This window comes from Coregonus clupeaformis, unplaced genomic scaffold, assembly GCF_020615455.1.
Source record: "Coregonus clupeaformis isolate EN_2021a unplaced genomic scaffold, ASM2061545v1 scaf0575, whole genome shotgun sequence".
NCBI classification, from domain to species: domain Eukaryota; kingdom Metazoa; phylum Chordata; class Actinopteri; order Salmoniformes; family Salmonidae; genus Coregonus; species Coregonus clupeaformis.
Window position 1 is genome coordinate 235,175 of NW_025534030.1, and position 26,107 is coordinate 261,281.

The following is a 26,107-nucleotide window of genomic DNA, read 5'->3' on the forward strand; positions in this document are numbered from 1 at the left end:
AAGGTTTTGGTACACTCCAGCTTTCATCATTGTGGAATTTAGCATTCACAGCCTGTTCCAAAGGGCCTGTATTCTGCTCCCATGACTCTAGAACACAGGAGACTATGAGGGTGATTGTCTCCTGTGATTAGAGTTGTTCTAATTACAGACTATCACGGAATCTCTTTAAAATGAAGGGGGGGGGGGGGGGGGGGGGGGGGGGGGGGGGGGTCACATTTATGATTGTACAATCACAACTTACAGCAAAAACGACCATGTTTTGTAAATATATTTCTGATTTTGTCAATCAGATTTAGGAACCTCTAACACTAGTCTTCCCTATTCATTCTCTAAAATCCACTTAGCCATCTAATAAATATTTTCTGATAAGTGCTAAGGAAGTGCAGGTAAATAAACCTGTAAAGTGAAATGTAATTTCCTCACTCCTTCTCTATTAATCTCAAAATCTTTCCACAATGTGCTCACATCTTTAGTGTTTAATCAGATATTAAGGAAGAGTCTGGGCAACCCCCCCAATCACCATCACTTGATTCAGCATCAGCATCATCTGGGTAAAGCTGCCTCTGGAATGTATTAGTCTGTCTAGTCTCTCTCTCTCTCTCTCTCTCTCTCTCTCTCTCTCTCTCTCTCTCTCTCTCTCTCTCTCTCTCTCTCTCTCTCTCTCTCTCTCTCTCTCTCTCTCTCTCTCTCTCTCTCTCTCTCTCTCTCTCCCTCTCTCTCTCTCTCTCTCTCTCTCTCTCTCTCTCTCTCTCTCTCTCTCTCTCTCTCTCTCTCTCTCTCTCTCTCTCTCTCTCTCTCTCTCTCTCTCTCTCTCTCTCTCTCTCTCTCTCTCTCTCTCTCTCTCTCTCTCTCTCTCTCTCTCTCTCTCTCTCTCTCTCTCTCTCTCTCTCTCTCTCTCTCTCTCTCTCTCTCTCTCTCTCTTATTAACTAAGTTAAAGGCAGAGCGAGGTGGAGATGGAAAGACATTGTCATAGTAAACACCGTAAAGGCAAGACTGCAGTATTAAGTGCTGAGACAATAAGGTACTGTAATGGCAAATGGATGACTTAATAACAATTACATATTACTGGCAGAGACAGGACCACAGGTGTCCAAGATGTGAGAAGCTTCCAGGTTGTTTTTCTGCTCTATGTTTGACCTGGGCTTGGGTCAGTGAGAGATACTAAAGCCTTTTATTTCCTTTGATTATTTTGAAACAAAAGAGGGAAGATTTATTATTCGGGGCTCAACAGCCAATTGTACGGGCCATTTTTACTGAAGAGCAGGTCCATCAATAGTCAAAGAAACACATGTTCTGTCATCCCTTCTCACAGTGGTTGCACCAATTAAGGGAGTGGATTTCATAAATCATGGAAAGCCGATTACAATTAAAGTCTGTATGAGTTAATCTTAATTCTTTCAGAGGGAAACCAGTGAACGTATTAGGGATTTCCCCCCACACAACCAGGTGGTTCTCCTTTTAGCAAAGAAGAGGGACATGACTTTGATAAGATAATTCCCAGAGCTAGTTTCATAAATGTTTACTCTTCGGAAGACGGCTCCCTAATCATCCGCTGCAACCTAGTTCGGGGAAAGTTCTTACCCCCGTCCCAAATTGCAACCCTTATACCTTTTGGAGTGCATTACTTTGACCAGGGTCCATAGACTATGGATGGCATCCCAAAATGGCACCCTATTTCCTATTTGGGTTGCAGTATCCAAGTCTTTTCTCAAACTTATATAAGTATGTATATGTGTAATATATATATATATATATATATATATATATATATATATGCGGGAAAAAAACATATGGGGGATTGGAAGTGATGCAGACAATTATATTGATGGAAGTTACAATCTATCTGCAATATTAAAGCTGATCAACTCCCCCACAATTTTTTAAAAATATAAATCCATATTCTACAAGATGACGATGGATTTTGAGCTTTCTTTATTCAGAAATTTGTACAATTCCTATACATCAGTCTTTTAAAGACAAATAATTTAATAATGAGGACATGTTAAAACATATTAGTATTATTTGGATGAGCTGATGTTGACACTTATGAGGGTTGCAAGCAGATCTAAACCATATGCCATGCAATAATCACAGTTACGGTAATGTGTGAGTCAGCTCCTGTAAATAGCAGGGTTAGAAGTCCTGTAAAAATACTTTGATTAAGATAGTAAGAGTGATATGGATGGTTGAAAGATGATATGGATGGTTATTCATAATTGTTACACCAACCATTGTTGCTTAGGCCCCTGAAATCGTCCTCATCTCAGCAATATTGGATATTTTCTGTATCAACAGCATATAATTTAGAATATTTTCATCGATCGAAACATAAAAAGATATTTAGCTATGCTTATCTACACAGTTTGACATAAATTGTCATTGTCAGCGCAGGAGATGGAAAAGAGAAAGCAACCTACATGAAAGTAATATGCTCTCATAGTACAGTCCGTATAAATGCTAAGCAGAATAGATAGTACTACAGTTTTTGGCTCTCCATTAAAGTCCTTCATACCAAAGTGTTTTTGATGAGTGAAAAATGGCTTTGTCACAAAATGGTTTTTGAAATGCAGCTGAAACATGGGCTTGAATGACGGCACAGGACACATACAGAACAGATACTGCATACACAGTAGCACGGTTGTTTAGCTACCGATTCGAAAATGTATCTTTACTTGCATTGACAGTGATTAAAAAAAGCTCTCCAACATCATGTGAATGGATGAAAGCATTGGCTGTGTCCAGCTCCTTTGGCAGTTTCTTGGGCATATAGATGAAAATCCTATTTGTCTAAGGCTAATCAGACCACATGTAGATAGGTTACTTTAGTATCAACCCTATTACGTTCCTGGCGGTGCATTTGCAGAAGCCCTGGTCTCTCTGTGTGGGGTTCTGGATGATGAGAGAGCCTTGTGGGTGGAGGTAACTTGTTGCCAAAGAGGCGTGGCTGGGTGACCACTAGCGCGTACCTGTCCGCGTCTCCCAGGCAATCTCAGCTGGGGGATCCCTGTGGCAACACAGTTCAGCTGACCTGCGCCGCGGCGAGCGCACATCAGGGGAGGAGGGCCGTGGAGGATCTGCGAGGCAGATACGCAGGATGACAGGCACGGAGAGCAGGGCGCTGCCGCACTCGTTGGCCGCCTCGGCAGACGTAGGAGCCGGTCGTAGACGGACGCCTGCTGGATGGCGAGCGTTCCATTGGCCAGGACAGCGAAGCGACCGGCTCTCTGTGGCCGCCCCAGGACCACCCCACTGGCAGGGTCCAAGTCAGCCGGAGGGGGTCCCCCGTGGGAGAGACAGTGGAGTTGGAGGTTTCTCCCCATTCATAATACTGATGGGGAGTTGTAGCGGTTATTGATCTCTGGTTTCCTCTCCCGGGGCTAGAGTAATGGTACGTTCCACTAACCCGGCTACATTCCTCACCAGGCAGCGGTACATACCACTCTCAGAGACAGAGGGGTTAGTGGATGACCAAGGAGCGTCAGGTCGGTGGAAGAACTTGGATAACTGGGCACCGCTCAGAGGGGGAACCATTAGGGAGGATCCATGTTACCGTTGGGGTGCTGGGCCTCCTTCAAAGGAGCAGTTCAGGGTCATGGTACCGCCCACCGTTAGAGAGAGGCTCTGTTTTGGGTCCTCTGAGCTGCGGCCTCTCTACCATCTCTCTAACCTCCAGGTGGACCATCAGCCTGGCCTCCCCACCCTCATTGCGTGCAATGCAGGTCAGCTGAGCCGAGTCGGTCCCCTTGCGAACGTATATCCAATGTACCATTACGATGCACCATCATTCTGCTGCGTAGTACGGCGCCGGGAGGATGATGTTCTCTGGTAATACCCACGTAACCCGGGGATGGGTGTCCCACGGCCTCGCAGGCCAGCATGGTGCGCTGGTCCCATAGCCGTCACTCTAGTGTTGACCATACCTCTCAGTCCGTTTATGGTTGGCGGCGCACAAGGACGTCCACCTGGTGACTTTGTGGTCCTGGCGGCACTGTTTCTAGATGTGCAGGTGTAGTTACCAGCATCAAAGCGTTGGAGCCTTCTGGACCACTAATGTACCATCATTATGGACCTGGTACTTATCGGAGGAGGAGGCAATGGCCCGGTTAGTAGGGGAGAGCCAGGTGATGACTGGGGTCGGCTCTCCTTGGAGGTGCACTTCAGTGACACGGTCTCCCCATAGAGAACCCTGATGACTTCATGGGCTTTGAGTTTTGTCTCTGATGATCGGAGGGTCCGCCACGACCTGACGGAACCTTCATCTCATCCTTCCCTATCTGGTTCTCAGCGTAGTAGGTATAGTCTCCTTCCTCTCTCATCCCCACGTCGTTGGCGTATAGCGTCCGTTGTCGAACACCACATATCTGGGGGTGGGAGGGGTTGGGTGACTGTTTGAAAATAGGTGTTGTTATTCTTATCGACTGTGCAGTTAATGTGATTCAATAACATATTACGGTATGTGTAAAGTTGATGTGATTCAACAAACACCATGTACCTGCGGATGCGCCCACCTCTAACCCTACTACCGTCTGTTTGAGTGTGTTGATCATGGAGGCGTCCGGCAGAGCCCAGCGGATCTCAGGGTTGGGGAGGCCAGATGCTACACAATCCACCGAGTCTCCTCCATACATCACCTTCAAATGCCAATTCAAAAAGATGCTATTATTTATCCAATCGATATTACATTTACATTTACGTCATTTAGAGATGCTCTTATCCAGAGCGACTTACAAATTGGTGCATTCACCTTTATGATAGCCAGTGGGACAACCACTTTTACAATTAATTTTTTTATTATTATTATTATATTAGACAGAAAATCAAACCAAAAAAATATGCATGACATAACACATTAAAACATCACATTAAAAACACCACAGTTGTGCCATATGGCACCCCTAACCCCTATATAGTGCACACTATTTTGACAAAGGCCCAAGGCTCTGGTCAAAAGTAGTGCACTATACAGGGAATAGGGTGCCATTTGGGACGCCTCCAATTATTTACATAAAGAAAACTAAGACAAAAGACAGACCTTCTGACTGGCCAGCAGCTGCTTCTGCTCAATCTTGGCCGGCTTGGTGAGCACGTTAACCCTCAGTAGCATGTAGTCGTCCCCATCTTGTTTCGAGACACACACAGGTAGTCCCCATCGTCTTTTCTGTCATGGCCTGGATGGCCAGAGAACCGTTGGTGAACACCTTTATCCTGGGGGTCGAAGCTGAAAACCCCCCAACAAAAAACAAGTTGTTATTGTTTGTGAATAGGAACCATCTTAGGTCCTTCTTTTATGGTTTTTCAGCTAACCTTTAGGGAAAAGAAAATGTGCCTGTATGATTTCACAGTAAACCTTCTCATTCATGATAACATCTTATGATGATAGTTGATATACAGTGCCTTCAGAAAGTATTCATACCCCCCTTGACTTATTCCACATTTTGTGAGTACAGCCTGAATTCAAAATGGATTAAATATATATTTTTCTCACTCATCTACACACGATACACCATAATGACAAAGTGAAAATAGGTTTTAGAAATGTTTGATAATATATTGAAAATGAAATACAGAAATATCTATTCACACCTTTGAGTCAATACATGTTAGAATCACCTTTGGTAGCGATTACAAGCTGTGAGTCTTTCTGGGTAAGTCTCTAAGAGTTTTGCACACCTGGATTATACAATATTTGCACATTATTATTTTAAAAAAGTCTGTCAAGTTGGTTGTTGATCATTGCTAGACAGACATTTTCAAGTCTTGCCATAGATGTTCAAGCCGATTTAAGTCAAAACTGTAACTAAGTCACTCAGGAACATTCAATGTTGTCTTGGTAAGCAACTCCAGTGTATATTTGGCCTGTGTTTTAGGTTATTGTCCTACTGAAAGGTGAACTTGACTCCCAGTAGTCTGTTGGAAAGCAGACTGAACCAGGTTTTCCTTTTAGGATTTTGCCTGTGCTTAGGCTCTATTCCGTTTCTTTTTATCCAAAACTCCCTTGCCAATGACAAGCATACCCTATAACATGATGCAGTACCTAAAAAATCCAGTCTGCTTGACAATATGAAGAGGGTACTCAGTGATGTGTTAGTGTTGGATTTGCCCCCAAACACAACGCTTTGTATCCAGGACAAAAGTTAATTTCTTTGCCACATTTTTAGTTTTACTTTACTGCCTTATTGCAAACAGAATGCATGTTTTGGAATATTTTAATTCTATACAGGCTTCCTTCTTTTCACTCTGTCATTTAGGGTTACTATTGTGGAGTAACTACAATGTTGTTGATCCATCCTCAGTTTTCTCCTATCAACAGCCATTTAAACTCTGTAACTGTTTTAAAGTCACCATTGGCCTCGTGGTGAAATCCCTGAGCGGTTTCCTTCCTCTCTGGCAGGAAGGATGCCTGTATCTTTGTAGTGAATGGGTGTATTGATACAACATCCAAAGTATAATTAATAACTTCACCATGCTCAAAGGGATATTCAATATCTGCTTTTAAATGTTTACCCATCTACCAATAGATGCCTTTCTTTGCGAGGCATTGGATAACCTCCCTGGTCTTTGTGATTGAATCTGTGTTTGAAATTCATTGCTCGACTGAGGGACCTTACAGATAATTATATTTGTGGGGTACAAAGATGAGGTAGTCATTCAAAAATCATGTTAAACACTATTATTGCACACAGTCCATGGAACATAGGTGACTTATTAGCACATTTTACTCCTGAACTTATTTAGGCTTGCCATAACAAAGGGGTTGAATACTTCAGCGTTTCATTTATAATCAATTTGTAAAGATTTCTAAAAACATAATTCCACTTTGAGATAATGGGGTATTGTGTGTAGGCCAGTGACACAAAATCTCAATTTAATCAATTTTAAATTCAGGCTGTAACACAACAAAATGTGGAAAAAGTCAAAGGTATGAATACTTTCTGAAGGCACTGTACATACAGACAACGGTCTGAAGGGCATATTAGACAGTGAGTGAAAAAGATGCCAGAAATGCATACCTGTACTGGGAATCCACTAGTTTCTTAGAGGGAGTCCTCCAGACGATCCTGGGCTCTGGCTTTCCTGTGGCGATGCAGTCGGAGCCTCAACAGCCCCCCCATAGACCACGTCAGTCCTCTGGGGAGACGAGGAGGTAATCCTGGCCTTGGTGGAGGATGGGAGCCTCAGTACTGTCAGAATACTGGTTCTCCTGGAGGCTCCTACCATTACTGGCCACACACTCACCCCCGCGCCTTGGCTCTAGCTTCCACGGACGTACAGGTCCCTTGGGGAAGACAAAGAAATTACGTCCGTTGACAAACTGTGTGGCGAGAAGCTGACTCCGTCGGGCGTGGACCAGCGGATGATGGGCGTAGGGGCTCCTTTGGCAGTGCAGTGGATGTAGGGCTGTGCTGCCCTCGGGGAGGGAGCATGTTCTCATAGCGAGGTTGTTGGATGACTGGAGGCAAGGCTGCCACATGGAGACGGACAGAAACTGTATCGGCCCCCGCCGCGCTGCTGCCGATACATTTATAGATCCCTCTTTGTCTATGTAGCTAGCCTGGGTTATTCGGAGAGTACCGTTACTGAGGAGGGTCAGCGCTTGGGGCCAGACTGAGGGCCGGGTGGGGGCCACTGGCTGGGTTGGCAGGGCCCTGGGCAGGGGGGAAGCGAGGTGGACCCTGTCAGGCTTTCAGCACCCAGGTGACCCGGGCATGGGGTGTCCCTGTACCTGGCACTCCAGATCGATGCCGTCTCCGTGGTACACGGTGGCATCGCGGAAGCGCGGCTGAGCACTCTGGGATGCTGGGCCAGAACCATCAGGGTGACCACCATCTTGTCCACGCCCGTACTGGTTCTGGACCAACAGAGGTACTGGCCTCGGTCCTGGGGCTGGGTGTTACGGATGATAAACGTGCGTTGAGATGCACCCTCGAACCTCTGGACCCGAGTGTTCTGGGCTACTGTGGCTCCTGCATGAATGAAAATAATATACGTTTAAAGACATGTTGTCTGTTGGAAACACATAAGGAATGGAGCATAGCTTATATCGTTACAAATAGGGTTCTCCTTTTTTCACATTAACAGGTACACACAGTTGTATGATTTTGTAACAGAGGGTGAAGGAGGATCTTCTATGATGAGAGGAGAACAGAAAAGGAAGTACTGTTATACATACCAGTGGAGACTCTAGTCCAGGAGAGGAAGGGTTTGGGCTCCCCTACAGCCACACAGGGTAGCTGTGCATCCATCTCTGCATTCACTGTCACTGTCTGCACATCCACATTGGTGATCTTTGGCTTCCCTCTTACATCAGGCCCTGCTACGGAGGATCTCTGACCCCCTCCCGACACCCCACCTGATACCCCTTGTGTCTGGGTGGGGGGTCTCTGTCCTCTGGGGCCCCTGGACGGACTCTGAGGCCTCGATGAAGACACTGATGAAGTCTGAGAAATGCGCTTTGTGGTGGTGGGAGCGAGAGTGGTTGTAGTGGTCGTCTGTTTAACCGTCTGGGTGTTTGTGTTTGTGACTGTCTGTGGGGTGTTCTGGGTTCTGTGGTGGTTGGTTTAACACGGTGACTGGATCAGGCTTGATGTCAGTTGACTCTAGTTTAGTAGTGGTGTGGGAGTCGGGTGGTGGTCTGTTGGGGTCAGATCTGGTGATTAGGATGGAGTCTCCTCTGTTGAGGATAGGGTTGTTCCTCTGGTCGGGCCTGAGAGATGAGGACTCTCTCTCTGTGACTGTGGGATGTGGTTGGAGTTGGAGGGAGCCTCCACTGTTCTGGATGAAGGTTGGGTCCTGAGCCCTAGTGGATGGAGTGTTTAGTACAGGGATCTGAGGCCTCACCCTAGAGGGGAATACTACGGATGTCCTAACTGATGTGGAGGTGACAGGTGTCATAGTTGGAGTAACATCCTTTGTTGTATTAGCAGCAACAGAAACTGCAACATTTTCCACTGGTGTTCGGTCTTTGCCTGTGGTGGAAGTGCTTTCTCTGATGTTATAGCGCCATCAAAGATTGTTCGGGCTTAACAGTGACTGTTTTAGCGGGACCAGATCCGTGATAAGAGCTTTCAGATGTCACCAGCCTTTCAGTGGTGTTAACCCGAGCCCTCTCATGTCCTGCCTCCTCATGAAAGGACTCTTTTGTTGAGGTACCCGGGGCGTGTGTTGTGCGTGTGCTCGGTTATTTCATGGCGGATAGATGGAGACACGCTGTCAATCTCTTTGACCGGCACCTTTAACCTCAGTAGTACCAGTTGTATCTCGATAGTCTGGTGTGTTGAGCTGTCCATCTGGTAGCACTCCCGGTCGAGTGTGGGGATTCTCCGGGGACTTGTCAGGACTTGGAACAGGGCGAAGGTCTACAGTAACGCTGCCTCCCCTTTGTGTTGTCTCTGCAGGAACTGCAGGAATGGGGATGCTTGTACATTTCCCCTGACTGGCTGCTGTGGGCACATTCGAGCGCTCTGGGACTGGGCTCTGAGTGTTTGGAGTCTGAGAGGCTCCTTCTGGGGCTGGGGCTGTTATGTGATGGCTGTTCTGGGATGTTTGTTTATATGTTTCTGTTATAGAGGTTGTAGGAGACGGTTGGGGCAGTTGTGCTCCTGGACAGTGGGTTGGCGTGTGGTGAAAGGGGTCCTTTGTCTTGGAGCGTGTTGTAGGTTTCACTGAAGGGTCAATCCTGTCGTCGTATAAAGAGACTCCTGTGTTCTCTTGGTGACTCACTCTGCCTGATGACGTTGGTTGGCTTCCGTCGATGGAACTGCGGTATTAAACCTGGCCGTCATGCTTTTGGACTTGTCGGATGTTTCTATTTTAGTCCATGTGGCAGTGGTTGCCTTGGTAGTTGTTGGGAGGGTGTACTTAGGTATGGCTGTAGATGTAAAATCACTTCTCAATGGATTCTCAGGCTTTGGCTTCTTTCTACCTGTATTGGGCCGTCTTCTCCTGCTCCCCAACCCCCATTCCTCCTCCTGGAGTTCTGGTTTCTGAGTCGAGTATACACCTCACCTGGAGTTTCTTCCTCATATTCACAGCTGAAGTGAGCGGTTGTGGGAGAGGGTGTGGTGAGTGGAAGATGGGTTATATTAGACGTTGTATGCTGCTTTAGCTGAGTATGTGTCTAGTTTAGCTGTTGTGGTCTCAGTCTCAGTGAAAGAGTGATCAAATTCACTCTCTCTGTTTCCGATTCAGAGTCCCCTCTAACTGTGGTGGTGGTGATTGATGGGTCAAGTTCAGCTCTGTCTAAATATGCTTCACCTCCTTCATTATAGCTGTTAACAACACTGGGTTCGTTAGCGTCTTCGCCCCTGATTATCCTCAGACGTGGGTGAGATATCAGACTTTGTAACCGTATCACCATCTGTAGTCATAGCGGTGGTGGTGGTGCTTTGATTTTCTCCTTGTAAAGAATCGTCGATGAAGAACTGGTCCAGACGTTCATATGCAGCTGGCCCAGGGTCTGGGAGTGTGTGTGTCCGACTGTGTGCCTGCGCCTCTGTGTGTGTGACAGTGTTACTGAGCTGCTGGGGAACAGATGTGACAGGCTCTGTGACCGGTGCGTGAAATGTGCACGATTTGTGGCTGTATCGGCGTCTGAGTCTGTGGTGTAAGTAGTGTGTCGAGTGGGTGTATGCGGTATAGTAGTGGGTGTGTTTAGCTCCTCCTCCTCTTCCTCATGTAGGTCTACTGTTGATCCCTCTATGTTGTCCAGAGACTCTGTCTGCTTAGCTTTGGCTGTTGTCGTTGACTCCTGCTTCTTCTTTGTGGTGAGGTGAGTTGAGCTGGGTGTTATGTTAGTGTTACCCTGTCCGTTCTTGTCACGGATTTTGGCCAAAATGTCCGCCCACTTCTCTGGGTCTATATTTTTGTTTGCCACGTTAATCCTCCTTCTCGTCTCCACTGTGTTTTTTCTTGTCTTTATAATTTGTCCCTGCCGTGGTTGGTTTTCTAGGTACAGCAGGTCGTCTCCATGTGTTTCTAAATGGATGTCCACCACCCTGTTTGAACTTTGACCTCTCCGCCGATTCATGAGGCTCCACACGGCTCGGGGATGAGGAGGAGGAGGAAGACGAGGAAGACGAGGGAAGCGAGAGGACTCCTCCTGTGGCTCAGCCCTGATGCCTCCCCGGTGTCTCCATGGGGGGCTTTGACCCTGGTGTTGACCCCTGAAGCAGACTGTGGCCTCTTCTCCTCAGTGGTCGTATCTCTGCTCCTAACTGTCTGGTGAGAGTCACCTTAGTAGCCAGGGAATACACACCATGCTGGTTCATCGCCACACACTTATAATATCCACTGTCTGTCAGTCGACTCTCTGGCACTCTCAGAGTTCCGTTGGAATACACCAGAGCTCTAGAAGAGTTGGCTCTGTGACTCACTATGTTGCTGTCAGGAAGGATCCAGTTAATCTCAGGGTCAGGAGAGCCAGACACGACACAGTTCAGGGTGAGAGGGACACCGGTGAACCCCTCTACGGGGTAGGGCGGCTCATCCCCTCCAAGAGGGGGAGGACTGGAGGACTCCTCGACCGCCAGGCGGAAAGGGAGGACACTGAGGTCATCAGAGACCTGGGCGATACAGTAATATATCCCTGAGTCTGAGTGTCCTACAGCTTTAATATCCAACCTACCGGTGCGCGACACTGATACCCTATTGTCTGGGCTGCTGTACGGTGCCTCCAGCTGGTTCCCGTCTGGCAGCATCCAGCGAACCACCGTGTCTCCTGAGCTCAACACGTTACAGTCCATTACAGCAGGGCTGCCCACCACAACACTCAGCACCGCCCTGGTAGTGTTTGTGTTCTCTATCATGACCCATGTCCTGCGGTGTCGGTGCTCGGGTCCACGGTCTGTGTGAGGCGGGTGCTGAGGATCAGCTTGATGCTCTTCCCAGTGGACTGGGGCCTGTTCAGCTGCAGGTCCACAGAGCTCTGCATCAGCCAGGATGGTTGAGCTACCATGTCAGCCTTGAACCCCTGTATAGTACAGCCGCTCTCTCCAGGTCCTGCCTGTACCTGGAGGTCAAGAAGTTTGAGTTTATTAGAAAGATATAACACATAACATAAGATAACATAACAAAACATAACATAATAATATGAAATTAGATGCTCTATATCATGTGTTGAACTCAAGGCCCATTCAATCCGGGGTGGTTTGATTATTATTAACATTTTTATTTTTGTGGGTAAAACGATCTCAATCAACATTGAAATGACTAAAACCAAATCCAGACTGTGTAGAAATGATAATGTACCTACACTTACAGTCACGTCACTCTGTCCAGCTAGCTAACAGTCATGGAAACGAAAGCTAGACAGTCAGGGAGCATTGAAAAATAGAGTGAAGACAATTTTTTGCACATTTTGATGGCGAGGAAATATAATACATGTTAAGTGCGGCCCTCCAGACCTCGGTGAAGACCGAATGCGGCCCGTGGGGAAAATGAGTTTGACACCCCTGCTCTGTATTGAGGACCACTCTGAAATGAACATATTAAATCACATAATAATCACATAGGGGCAAATCCTAGCTTCCACAAATGTTCACTTGCATTGATGTCAATGCATGACTAAGCAAAATGTTACTCAAGTAGAAGTTAGAATTTGGCCCATAATGATCAGTTACAAAGCGGTTTCTTAATCCAGCCTACCTGTAGCTGGACACTGGCTCCTTAGACAGCATGATCTCTCTCTGCAGGTGAGCGGGCGTGTCGCTATAGTAGGCGATCAGCCTCCAGAGTCTCTCATAATTGTCCCTGTTGATGGGACACTCCAGATCCACGGAGACACTCACATTAGAGGCCAGCTGCAGAGGGTTGACCTGCTCCCAGCTGACCTTAGACGACTCCCGAGGGGCTCCCCGACGCGTGCACTCCAGATCCACTTTGTTCCCATGGCGTCAGGCCTAGGGTAATGTTGCCAAACGGGCCCTGAACTCCTCCAGGGTATGACTCGTCTTGTGTCCTCTGGGGTGAGGTCGATCAGGGGAGGTGGATAACGGGGCTGGAGCAGACCAGTGTCAGGCCCAGGACTTCTTCATTCGGAAATTATTTGGGGAGGAACACACAGGGCAGAGCTGACCCCCTGGGCAGGCCTGTCCTTTTTACACTTCAGCACACCTAGGAAAAAGGAAAACGAGAAGGAACATTAAATCATTATTCCAAGTTGGACAATTTCAAGAAAATGTGAAAAATGACAGTGCATTATGCTTCGAGCATTGATCCAATTGATCTGTCATCACTGATGAATAGACATTCACTGAGTAGCTAGTAAATAAAATAATTACCTGGTGAGTGTCCAGTCGGGGAACCACTTCATCCTGCAGTACATGTCCAGGGGTTCCCTAGTGCAGGAAGAGGTTCTCCAGCTGGGGCATTCCTCCCAGCAGCTTCGGGGGCAGTGAGGTCAGCCTGTTCTCCGACAGGTACAGGTGCCTGATTTATCGATAAGGAGACAGAGGGACATTATAACATTAGCTTCAGGAAATTTGCTCATTAATCCCTCCGTGAATCCTCACATCCTATTTCTTCCTCATTTCAACTGCATTAGAGAAGATATAAGGTCCCGGTCTCTGACCTTCTTCTCCAATGGGTTTTGAGAAGGGAAGGAGAGAGGATGCAAAGAATAGAGGAAAGTGAATTGAGAAAGTGCTCCGAATAAGATAAAACCAGATATGTCAAAGAATGATGGGTACTGTAGTTAGTTCATCATGCTAGACTTCACCTGAGGGTGGAGACGTGGAAGTGTCCATCATGGAGAAGGTGGAAAAGGTAGAGGGGTGGAGCTGCTGAGGTCCCCAGCTGTACGAGGCGAAGGGGAGGGAGGGCCCTGGAAGGTGTGGAGAAGAACCAGAGGTGTGGTCAGGTGTAGTCTGGTCAGAGACCACAGACCATGGAGAGTGTGTTGTTGATCTCCTTCAGTTTGTATAGCTAATCTTCAGCATCTGAGGGGAAGAACACAGAGGTGAGTGAGATCATTCTAATAGAATAGAGCAGGGTTTCATGTCCTGGGACCCGGGGGTGAGTTTTTTAGACTACACAGCTGATTAAATAAAAATATCAACTTGATTATTTGAATCAGTGTGTAGTGCTAGGGCAAAAACAAAAACGGGCACCCAGGGTGGCCCCAGGGTGAGGACCGAGTTTGGGAAACCCATACGTATATCCTATTATAGGACTGAGGGGATATTTATGCTAATCAACATTTCCTGTATAGTAACTGTAAGGAATGAGATCCCTAAAGGCGTTAGGAATGTTGTGGAGATCATTCCCATGCATCATAGAAGCTCAGCTTCCTCAGCCCAGCCAGAGAGGTCTGAGTACAGGTGATGGTGTTAAACCATAGGAAACAACAGCGAACAAGCAATTCATGACTGACTATTAACTTACTTGACCGTTCTTTGTGGAGCAAAGTGCCTCATTCTGACTATATAAGAAGAAATGGTGAAAAACCGATGGAACTTAAGACCTTGGGATCAAAACGGAATAAAGGGTAGTTGGGAATATATAAAGTGGGGGGCCTTCTGTTTTTTTAAGATATGGCTAAAGCTCATATGTGAAATGACTCATTAAAAAAGCATGGGGTATAAATAAGATATAATAAGATTAGATCAGACTTTACTGTAGGCATATGAATATGCATATTTACTTGTGAGTTGCAGAGAGATTAATTTCAGTCACATGCTCAGCACATTTGAATAAGTACTGAACTGTAAACAACCTAAAGGACTCTAATGAAAAGTGAATATTTGATTGCTTATTGTTTATTTTTATTGACTAAATGCACATGCATAAATACAAATCTTATACTTTTATTAATTTAATTTTACACATAGTGTAGGTTAAAGGTATAAGTATTGTGTATGATGCCTGTTTTTAGGCCTATGGTCTCATGGGGGTCATTGAATAAAGCCAATCCACCAGGCTTACCCCCAGGTTCATGCGCTCCACTTGTCTGGGTATGCCGGCGGGCACGTGAGCAGGGGAACGGAACGTGCAGTGAACCTCTGTGGCCTGAGGGCACGTACACGGGCGCGGGCAGGGGAGACTTGTAACTGGCACCATAGCACCGACATAATCAATATGAACGTGGAGGGACGTCCATCTTAGCTGCATCATCACCAAAAGTGTATCAATGGAGCTGGTCGAGGTTAAGATTCATTATAGGCCTATTTCAGTAGTACCCAAACACAAATGAAAAGGTGATTCTGACAAAATATTCACAGTAGAGAAAATGGATAGACTATGCGCGAAATTAGTGCACACTGTATAACGCATCTTTACCCACATCAAACATGGTATGACCTGAACCGAAATGAAAAAGTTAAACATTCACTTAGAATTTTTGTAACTTTTATTTAGAGCAGACTCACTGTATCCCATTTTACCATGGCTTTGGTGTCTCAATGCCACTCCTCACGCAGCGCATAACTCATAGTTGTACAGTTATAATGACAAACTCCCCAAAGAATAAAATAGTTACAAGAAATTCGATGTAAAATCGTAGACAGAAATGCGCACAGGGCTTCGATAGACAGTTTGAAGTATCGTTTGTTTCGTGTGTAGCACCTTGAGAAAGAAAATTGGACTTTGCCAAAACTTTAAGTGCAGGATGTCACCGACAGCGAGGGGTGAGTGAATGGGTAATCGTTTCAACATACAGTAGTTTGAGGAGCAGAAGCACCCAAGGAGGGGTGAAAAGTGAGAGAGAGGTAAGAGACTGCAACGGCTGAAGTAGGCTGCGTAGGTGTTAAATAAGGATATGTTTTTATTAACTACGTGCATAATCATTGTGTCATCACATTGACAGTTGGCACTTACAGTAATCGCTACTTTGAGATTATCTTCATCAAATTCATCAAATTATGAATTAATTTAATTTAAATGGAACTTCCACAATTGTGAATCTTTAGATGAGACATTCATAGCAACACTGTATGAAGAACACAAGAGAAAGTCATAGCATCAAACTCCTTTGTGGAAGTCATTTGTGGAGAGAGATACCAATATCCGACTCCTTTTCTCGGTTTTACTTCTCTGCTGTAGACATCATGTGAGGTAACCTAAGTGAAGGGAGCAGACAAAAAGGAAAGTATGTTGGTGTTACAGCCTGTCATTTAACATCCCCCCATCACACAACACACAAGACTACATCAGCAAGCACATGTGTATTTGCATGCATTCAGGAACAGAAATAGTATGTCACACTGGCCGCTCTATCCCCATATCCCCTGAGTTGTTTTGGGGTTATAGGACAGCCTTTTAGAACATTTAAATCAGATCAAGTGTGTGTGTGTGCGGTCGGTGGTGTGTGTGTGGTGCATGCTTATAGGGTGAAGTCTACATAACATTTAGAAAACTTGACCCTGGGGACTGACCTCACAATATTTTAACCCAGCCTTGTGGCCGAAGGAGGCAGCGGACGTATTTACCTGCGGGTGATCATGTAACCGAGGAGGAAGAGTTAAAGTTTGCCAGAGGGTCAGAGAGTGAGAAGCCAGTGTGTTCGAAACGCCTGAGATATGTAGAGGATCCTGTCCTGAATCATCACAGTGTACTTAGAACAGCCAATAGCACACAGCTGCACCAAAACCACATGAGGTGGGCATATCAAAGTGCCAAGAGAGGGACTAAAGTACAAAGTAGCTCAGCCAAGCACCACAACATTGGTCATCTTGACAAATTGGCCCAAAAGGAAGATGGTTTGTGCAAAGAATCCTCACAGAGCATAACACAATATAGGAGATTTGATTTTATGAGGGTTAATGTTTGGGATTTAACGGGAGATCTGTAAAATAAGATGAGAAATGTATCATGAAATGAATATTGGAAATACTTGATTGATGGTCATTGTGCTGCCACCAAAATTAGACTTTCCCTCATAGAAGAATTACTGGTACATACCCTGCCAAGAGTGGAAAGATATCGCTGTGAATTATGGCTATGCACTTGCATTACCTTGCCTTTATGCAAGTAACTACACAGTGTTATTGAAATGCACCAATATTAGTTTTGGGTGTTTGTGTAGAAGCAGATACAGTATAATTAAAATTCATAACTTGTTTTTGGCATTTTTATTTTATGATGCAGTGATATGCAGAAGGCGGGGAAAATACACTAAAACACAAAGAAGTCTCCGCAGAAAGGTATTTTGCTTGTTTAATTACAATAAATGTGTTTATTTAAGAAACCAATGTACTTGGTTAATTGTGTTTAAGTGTTTAATTTTGCAACAGGACTTGTTCCTTAGCTCCCTCGCTTGCTCTTGCTCTCTCTCTCGCAAAAGCATCGACTACAACAGGCATTCAGTTAGCTGAGTAAACAACATCAACATCTACCCTGAGACAGAATCTATAAACCCCTTAGGAAAGCTTTAATGATGGTCAATTATAGAATAACAAAGATGTTATTAAGGAGAGAGGAAATCTATAGCTTTGTTGAGGAAGAAAACCCAGTAGCAAACTTAAAGGCCTTTATACGCTAGCATTAGGACAGTGGATGATTAGCTTATAGCATTAATAATGAATAAATAAAGCTTAAAAATCGAGGCAGATTGGCAACAAATAAGTTATTATCATGCCATATTTTACATGACAATACAGGAGGGAAGGTAGGCATGTGAAGGAGTTTCATGTATGTTTGTTGTCTTGGTTTGGAATGTTACTTCCGGATTTGACTGAATTAAAATCAGTCTACCCTGGTATTAATTTCATTTTGTCACATATCACTGAGCCAGCAATGGGTATAAAACTCCATCACAAGATGGCCATAAAAACAGTAGGGAAATTATTTGCCTCACCCGGTAGATACAAGGGGCGTAGAGGTAACTGAGCAGACAGTCATACACCATGAGTGTAATGTGTGAATAGACTCACAGAGAGAGTCAGGATGCAATGGATGCCAGACTATTCCAGTTCCTCGCTCGCCGGAGTGGCAACAGTGTGGATGGATACACAGAGGTACAGGAATGAGCGGGGAGTACCAAAAGGACATGAGAACGATAATAAAATAAACCAAGGGGGAGTGTTTTTGCTGGGAATATGGTTTCGTGATGTGTCCTAGTTACAGTATTCAAACTCAGAAATAAGGCTATTTTGGATTTAGTGACGAAATGACCCTCTTCCCATATAGTGAACTCATTTTGGCAGAGCAGTGCAGATTTTTGGCCAGAGCTAGGCCTTAGGAATAGGGTGACGTTGAGGACACTGTCAAAACATGGAAAAAGCTGTTAGAACTAGAAGCCTTCAGAGGGCTGGCCAAATGTAGTGAACTATAGGTAATAGGGTGAGATTTTGGCTTGTTAGAGCAGAATAATTCTCTTAGAGGCTACTGAATTAAAAACACCACGGAGAGGAGGAGGAATGGAAAGAGACATGAAATCCTGCAGTCTGCAGTCTATACCTTTTAGTTGTTAATGTCATGATGTTGACAGGGGAGAAAGGGATAATGACCTGTGTATCCTTCAAGTCTTAAAGTAGATTTTAGGGAAAGACTTGTGTATGGTTGAAACAGAGACAAGACCTGGTCAACACTGGATGAGCTGTACTTGATTGAGCTTGCCTGTTGCAAATGGAAACAATAGAAAATGCTAAAGTAAACACTGAAAGTATTTGAAAGATTTCAAATACATTTGAACCCAGGTGACCGTTCATGAGTTAAGTTGACTTTAACAAAGGGCACCATTCTTTAGACACTCAAACCTATATAAGTCAGAGCCCGTCTGCAGAGCCTGTCTGCAAGTCTGAGAAACGCAAGAGATGTGATTTTTTGTGAAGAAGCATACCTAACTACAGAGGCAAGGTAAACTCTCCATAAACCTGCATGTTGTAGAAACAGCCTTGAATCATGGAGATAACAGAAATATAGATCAGTGGAAAACTCCCGGAGACCCCACCTCAGACAGATTTATAAACGTCCACCTGCTCAACACGTGTCTACCTCATCCAGAAAGGTCAAAAACATCCCAGAACTGATTCAATTTTCACCTCGCTCCGTTTGGGGGTTATAAAGGTCGTGATATGAGAGACGTAATCTTTACCAACCACCCAATGACGTCCAGGTGTAATGGGGTTGACAGGTGCATTCAGAACAGGGAGCTGCTTTGTGTTACTGGCTGCACTAAATTGACTGACAGGATTTCATTTGACATGCTAAGTCTGGAGCTGGCACATACCTCAGTATGTTCAACAAAACACAATGATATAGTTAAACTATTTCTAACAGGTTGGAGAGTAAATATAATGAACAAATAAAGAAGAAATCTACAATAATGAAATGCTATTGCGTAAAAAAATAAAAATCGAACACAATGTAGACCTAATTTTGAGTTTATTTGTTTAAAACTTACTGAATGGGAAACTATTTCGATCACATTTTAATTAGCACCAATTAACCCCTTTAATTAATCATTCACGGTATTCAGTGACTTAATTCGATTTCCTGCACACACAGTGTCTCTAAAAACCCTTCAATGTGTCCCCCCTTCTTTTGTCAGACAATGGTAAAGTTTCACACAACAGGCAGGGTTTGTGATGCTCTATGATCTAGAAGACTGGGTTAAATAGTATTTGTTTTCTTTCAATGTTTTAGCTGCACTGATTGAGGGGTGGGCAACTGAACCAACGGGTAGTTCCAAACATGCAAACCCCATACCAGACACAATCAACCCAAAGCATTTGATAGAAACCAAATACTAATTGAACCAGTCTGAGCCAGACCCAGACCAGACCTCAACCACTAAACACATGCTATGTTCTCCCTCAGGAGAGACATCTGCTGCCATGATCTGACTACCAACCACACAGCTCAGCAATAATAAACCAAAGATTAATGCAGCATATTAGGTCAAGATGCATTATTGCACCCATGACATAATGCACCTAATGCTGTGTTCAATTAATATGCAGAGTAAGCAACTATTACCAGTACTATAATAACTAATAAACAGATGAAAATAATTTGTGGTGGATATTTATTTATGGAGAGAAGACAGACAGGTTTGTAGGTAGTTGTTCCATAGTCTGAGTAGGGGGGGCCAAATGGAACCATTCCTTTATAGTGCACTACTTTTGACCAGGGCCCCACCCTATTCTCTATAGTGCACTACTGCGACCAGAGCCTGTAGAGGGGATAGATTGCCATTTGGGAAACCCTGAGTCTGAACTACTGCCTCCTTCCTTTTGTCTTTCCTACGGCACAGAGCCGAACCATATGGGGCCCGGGACGACTCAGCGGCAACAACAGCCTGTTGTGCTGCAGCTGTGCTCCCTGGCCGAGACGCGGGTGGGCGGATTAGCCACGAGGCTGGGGATGAGGTATAAGGTGGGGGTAGTTGGGAGGATAGAGTAGGGCTGAACGAGGGGTGGGGCTGGGGGTTGAGGCAGAGGCTGAAGCCCGGGCTGAGGCTGGGGGCCGGTCTCAGCCCCCAGCTGAGGCTGAGGCAACGTCACCCTACTAGATGCCAGGTGAGGGAGCCAGTTACATGTCAGTAGTCTCCCTCACCAGGGGATTATGAATCATCTGTGCAGGGGAGCCATCCCACCCACAGCTGTAGTTGTTCCAATACACAGCCACAAAGGGGGAAATAGTGATAATGCTATTCATAATCATGGAGATAAATCATTATTTATATTTATGTGGGAAAGTAAATCACACATCAAGATAAGTGATGAGTTAAAGTAAATGAATTGTTGCTCCCTATGCTACATTAAAAAACAGGAAACGGTGGGTGCATGTGCATACATATGTAATTTAAACAGGTTTAATACAGTTGAATAGGCCTACATCCAAACTGAAGTATAGAGTTAAATTTATTTAATTTCTGGTATGCAGTCAAATCCACATTATTTTTAAAGCATTTTACATCCCAATACACAGATGGATAAGTTCAGAGTGACACAGATTCCCCCTAGACTTTACACTGTTAATAACTCTAGTTCCCCAGAGAGAAGTATAGCATTGAGTTTTATAAATCCATCTAATCCAGTGTAAGCACCTCAATTCCCATCACTATGGATGCGAAATCTCTAAAGGGATTTGTTGCATCACAGACTGATTCCGCGCCTGGAGACTAACCCCCAAACTATAACAGGGACGACATTTACTTAACCTTTGTACTGCTCTAGGCCTACAGGAATGGCTGCCTGTTTTCAAAGCCTCGATTATGATTTAATATAGGTTTGCAGGCTCGCAGAAGGATGTAATCATTCTATATGGCGAGAAATATAAAGCACAGTATGTGGAGTGTTTGTTTCCATCATGTGATTATGTTGTACCTCAAGCTTTAACCTGTTATAGCCTGAGGGAATCGGGTTGTTGTTTTGAGAAAATGGAGAGGGTTGTAAACGACCATGTTGGTTCAAAGAGGCAGGGGATATCAAGCCTCATCCTCAGCCCCAACTCAGATAACTCCCCCTTTGTGTGTGTGTGTGTGTGGGTGTGGGTGTGAAGTACGAGCATGACCAGCCGTGTGTGTGCGTACGTGCATGTGTAGCCAGTGTGTGTGACGACATGTGGGTCTGTGGATTCAGAATGAACTGGGTGGAGGTGGGAGCCACACCTGAGATAATGAAAATACAACGATGAGGACCATCTGTGGAATGGCAGTTTGATGATAATCCCATCAATCTTCCTAGTCAAGGAGGTTAGCAGCAAGAGCCTCATTAATGAAATATTTTAAGAAAGAAAGAAAACAAGATCAGCTTTGTAAAGCAAACAGGTTGAGTCAGGGTGGTTGGCCAGGAAAATGCTGAATATTGAAGGAACCTTGGAGGAACTGAAGCTGCTGAACGACACTGTTCAGAGTAATAGTGAAAACCTTTGGGCTTTGGGGGTAGATGATGAGCTGAGCTTAGGGAGAGAGGACTAGCGAGAGGGGGAGAGAGATGAAAATGAAACTAGTTGATGATAAATGTTGCAATAAGCTGTATACACTATACATATAAAGCATCCTATGTACCTGTTAGCCGTATACACTGACGGTATATAACCATAAAGCATCCTATGTACTGTTAGCATGCTACACTGTAGGTATATAACCATAAAGCATCTTATTTACCTTTAGCCGGATACACTGTAGTATATAACCATAAAGCATCCTATTTACTGTTAGGGAATGACGGTATATAACCATAAAGCATCCATGTACCGTTAGCCATGCTACACTGTACGGTATATAACCATAAAGCATCCTATGTAATAGGGATGACTGTACGGTATATAACATAAAGCATCTATGTAGTTAGGATACAGAGGTATATAACCATAAAGCATCTTATTTACTGTTAGGTACAGTATGTAGTTCACAAACAATGTAGGCTACTGGCAATGGAATCATAAAAGAACAAAGGCACAAGATGACAGACAGTAATACGTATGCATATAACGAACTAGAGACAGAGCATGGTCATGTGTTAGCCAGGAACATTACTAATGGGTAATGGGAACATTAGCAAAATGACAGAGACAAGAGACACTACGGCAGGGCCAATTAACTCTCCAGCTGTTACCATGTGGAGCACTGCCACTGAGTTAACACTGACTCTGCTAAACCATGAACCAGCTTGGCTAAATAAATGAGGCTACTGGAAAGGCCATTGTATGCAGTGTGTTATAATGTGACAGTAATTGAAGATTTGTGGAGTGTTTACGTGGTGTTACATCGAATATAGATGTATGGCAGTATGTGTGGTGGGAGAAGAGTGGTGGAGGGATATGCTATGGATGGAACTGAACATAATGGTGCCACGGAAAGGAGAAAGGTGAGAGTAGGAGAATAGTGGTATTTTAATAAACACCGAAAAATAACAAAATCCAACAGAACGGAAGTTCAAGAGGCTAAACATCAAACAAGCCAAACAGAAACAAGATCCCACAACAATGTAGGCAACATGGCTGCTAGATCCCCCAATCAGAGACAATGACCGAGCAGCTGCCCGATTGGGGAAACCACACCCCAACATAGAAATATATCAATAGATTTAACTGACAACCAACTAGAGATCTAATGTCAGGGAAACAAAAGCGAGAGACGACCGAAGGGAGAAGAAAGGATAGGACGGGAGGATGCTCTGGCACTGGAGGAAGCAGCTGACGGAGCTGGATTGGCACCGGTGGAGGGATGTCTGGCACTGGAGGGAGCAGATAAGGAGCTGGACTCAAACACCGGTGCGGAGCTGGATCGGGACTGCAGACCGCCGCTGGAGGTTGGACGCATACCGCCGCAGGAGGCTCCGGGCCATGGACCATCACTAGAATATACAGGAGGTTCGGGATCATATGGAGGTGCCAGGATATCACAGGAGGCTGGCATGGATATCAGCAGGAGCCCGGCAAGTGGGGGGTGGACAGGACGACTGGGTTGTGGACACGGACCACCGGTTTGGTGCGAGGAGCAGGAACGGGCCGACCGTGGACACACGCACCACTGGTTTGGAGCGAGGAGAGGTAGGGGGACCGGGTGGAGACACGCAACACTGGTTTGGTGCGAGGAGCAGGCACGGGGCCGCACCGACTGGGAACAGAACAGGCGGAGGGGAAACGGGGAGGGAAGGACACGTTTTGGGAGCAGGTACGGGCCGCACTGGACTGGGAGACACGCACCACCGGTTTGGTGCGAGGAGCAGGTACGGGCGCACCGGGTGGAGACACGCACCACTGGTTTGGCGCGAGGAGCAGGTACGGGCCGTACTGGACTGGAGACACGCACCACTGGTTTGATGCGAGGAGCAGGCATGGGCCGATACGTTGGGGACACGACACTGGTTGGTGCGAGGAGAGGAGGGGACCGGTCTGTGAAGGTGCACTGGCGGCAAGTGGTAAAGCCGGGGATAGCCTGTGCCTGCAGGTCACACGCTCAAAGAACGGGGGCTTGAAAGGCTCCGCCAGCCTCTGCTCTAAGAGAGCCCTGCTGCTGGAGTGTTAACCCCTCTCAGCTCCCCCTCCGTGCATCCACTGACTCCCCCTCCCCGTGGGCCGCCTGCAGCGCCTCCTTCTGAAGGGAGAGTGCCCCTTAACGGAAGGCGGTGGCTCTCTCAGAGTACTGAGCTGCAGGTTTGGAGGGCATCACAGAGCGGTATCGCATCTCCTCTCCACAATCAGCCCCTTCCAGGGCCCCCTGCTGCTCGCCTAACACCCGGTGTGCCCCCCAATTTTTTTTTGGGGCTGCTCTGGCTTTTCGTGATCGGGATTTGAGTCGCCGTTTCTCGCGGCCCCGCGCTGCTCCCAGGCGAAGGGATAACCGATCCCCCCACGCCAGATCTTTTCCCTAATATCTCCTCCCATGTCCATGATGTCGGCTCCTCCTGTTCACGCCGCTTGGTCGGGTTGGTGGATGGGATTTTTGTCACGTGGAGTAAAGGATGGACATGGTGCAGCGTGGCATGCAAATGTATTAAAAACACCGACAAAATAAAAATAACAGAACGTGAAGTTCAAAAGGCTAAACATCAAACAAGCCAAAACAGAAACAGGATCCCACAACTAATGTAGGCAACATGGTTGGCCTAAGGGTGATCCCCAATCAGAGACAACGACCGACAGCTGCCTCTGAATTGGGAAACCACACCTGCCAAATATAAATATATAAATTAGATTTACACCTGACAACCAACTAGAGATCCAATGTAGGGAGTGAAAATGGAAACATTAAGGAATTTAAATATGGTAATTACTGGGTTTTAGACTATCTAAACTCATTAGATACTAGGTCTGCACAAGTATAGAGGGAGGGTCTGGCTGAAAGCCCCACCCTGGAAAAGAAAGACTCAAGCCAGGATGGTTGTCTGAGACACAGCATCGCTTGCATAACCATAACAGTAACACATTGATTTGCAGCGCTGGATGACAAAATATGATAAAAAAGAGATGGAATAACCCAGGCATTGGGACTCAACGGATGCATTTAAACATAAATGGGAGGGTACTCTCGAGGAACACTGATGGGGGAGCATATGGAAAGAGGATTGTGGACACCGAGAGAGAGAGAGAGAGAGAGAGAGAGAGAGAGAGAGAGAATGGCCTTAGGAATAGCCCTCAGCTGGAGAGTAACACTTAATTTAAGCGACAGAATGCTTTATTACTTGTTATAAATGTAGGAACCCTTATAACATCTTGTAAAGAGCTTATAATATGTTACATATTGCTACATTTTCTCCAATTTGATATCCCACTGGGAAGACGCCAGTTCAACGCCTATTTAAGCGTACTTACTTCTAAATTTTTGTTGAGTTGTAACTAACGTGAATTCAACGTGAAATCAACCAAAAAATTACATGACATTGGATTGTAGGTTAAAAGTTGGGTGGAAAAAAGATACAATTTTTAGGTTTGATGACTTTTTGAAATCAATCAGTTTTCCACGCTGATTCAACATCATCACATAATTATTTTTGTTGTTGAAATGATATGGAAACAACGTGAATCTTAAGTTTTTTCCCAGTGGAATGTTTCCAGAGAAACTGATACAAAGTCTTTAATTACTGAAAGATCGACATTAATAAATTAGATCACGATTCAACCACAATAACGCTCCTTTGAAGTTTAATCGGGATTGATAAGACATCTTGAAGTGAACAATAGTACTTCAAAGGGGTTTGGACAGAGAGAATGAGAGAGTGAGATAGAGAGAGTGAGAGATCGAGAGCCAGAGAGAGAGAGAGAGAGAGAGAGAGAGAGAGAGAGAGAGAGAGAGAGAGAAGAGAGACAGAGAGAGAGAGAGAGAGAGAGAGAGAGAAGAGAGAGAAAAAAAAAGAGAGGAAGAAGAATAGACAGAGAGAGACAGAGAAAGAGAGACAGAGCATTTATGGACAACAGTCTCTGCCCAGAGAGTGACCCCCTTAACAAAACTGGTCCAAAAACACAAGATGGAAATTAGCACAAGTGATTGGGCCCAAGGGAAAACCCTAAGACAGTGGAGGTGAAAAAATAAGAATGCATATGATCAACTATTGGTGGAGTGAGATCAAAGGTAGAGAAAGGCTGGAATGCTACCAAACATTGGACAGAGACTTCATTTAGAATACTCTAATCCTTGTAAAAGACCCCAAACAAAGAAAAACAAGTTAACCAAATACAGAATAAGTGATCATAGCCTGGCAACTGAAACCGGACGGCCATCAA

The 26,107-nt window shown here is 45.3% G+C and overlaps 1 pseudogene; it reads right to left on the bottom strand.

Moving 5' to 3' along the window:
* Positions 1–2,838: 2,838 nt before the first annotated feature.
* LOC123485107 lies at positions 2,839–15,055 on the bottom strand (annotated as a pseudogene).
* Between the last annotated feature and the right edge of the window lie 11,052 nt (positions 15,056–26,107).